The sequence below is a fragment of the Triticum aestivum genome, chromosome 5B, assembly GCF_018294505.1.
Source record: "Triticum aestivum cultivar Chinese Spring chromosome 5B, IWGSC CS RefSeq v2.1, whole genome shotgun sequence".
Classification (NCBI taxonomy): domain Eukaryota; kingdom Viridiplantae; phylum Streptophyta; class Magnoliopsida; order Poales; family Poaceae; genus Triticum; species Triticum aestivum.
In genome coordinates, this window is record NC_057807.1 from 23243822 (window position 1) to 23245287 (window position 1466).

Here is a 1466-nt window from a genome sequence, read left to right on the forward strand (position 1 = left end):
ATCGTTCCAACACAAAGTGCTTGCCAAAGGAAAAAGTGTAAAAAGGAAAGGTGATGATCACCATGACTCTTGTATAAGGGTAGAAGATAAAAGTAAAAGATAGGCCCTTCGCAGAGGGAAGCATAGGTTGTCATGCGCTTTTATGGTTGGATGCACAAAATCTTAATGCAAAAGAACGTCACTTTATATTACGGCTTGTGATAAAGACCTTTATTATGCAGTCTGTCGCTTTTATTTCTTCCCTATCACAAGTTCGTATAAAGCTTATTTTCTTCGCACTAATAGATCATACATATTTAAGAAGCAATTTTTATTGCATGCACGATGACAAGTTCCTTGAAGGATCTTATTCAATCCATAGGTAGGTATGGTGGACTCTCATGGAAAAACTGGTTTAAGGGATGTTTGGAAGCACAAGTAGTATCTCTACTTGATGCAAAAAATTTGGCTAGCATGAGAGGGAAAGCAAGCTCAACATGTTGGATGATCCAAGACAATATAACGTTTAGGATATAGGAAAACATACCCATTAAGTTGTCTTCCTTGTCCAACATCAACCTTTTAGCATGTCATATTTTAATGAGTGCTCACAGTTACAAAATATGTCCAAGATAGTATATTTATATGTGAAATCTCTCTTCCTTTAATATTCTTTCATGAATTGTTCAAGTGACCAATGCTGCGTTTGCTGACTTTCAATAAGTTTACTACCTATACTTATTATGTGTGAAGTCATTACTCCCCATGTTATAAGCATATGAAACATATATAAATTTTGATTTTATAATATTCAATTCAATCAACCATTACTACAAAAAAAGACACATCCATGACATTTTGGGCCGAACGAATTTTTTTCCTGTCATACATATGACACTTCTATGATGATAATTGTGACAAAACTCGGTATCATGATAGATGTGGTGGGCTCCTACTTCTATGACAAAAAATCATGACAGAAAATGGGCTTTTCATCCTAGGCGGGCCGGAGACGCAGCTGCATGACATTCTTTGGGCCGTCCATGACGGAAAAAACCGTGGTAGAAGCGAGGGGGAGGAAAATTTCAGGGAGTTGCCAGTTACGGTGGGAGGTCGGGGGCCGAGCGATGCGCGTTTCTCTCGTACACGTACGCGTGTGTGTGCGAGGCGTTGGCTCTAACTGAATCCGAGCGAGGCATTGGGCTCTAACTGAATCCGAGCGAGGCGTTGGCCTCTAACTGAACCCGAGCGATTGCACTGCAGGCTACGCGTTACTGAACCCGAGCGATCGATCGATGGCTGTTAACTGAACCCAATCGAGCGATTCCTTCGCTACTGCTAATAACTAAAGCCGATCGATTGGATGAACAGTGAGCGTTGCAGGGGGGGTTTGGATGAACAGTGAGCGGTGGCGTTGCCTCTGGATGAACAGGACCCCGTGGTGGAGGCTGGAGGAAGTCGACGGTGGTGAAAGATCGAGGATGTCG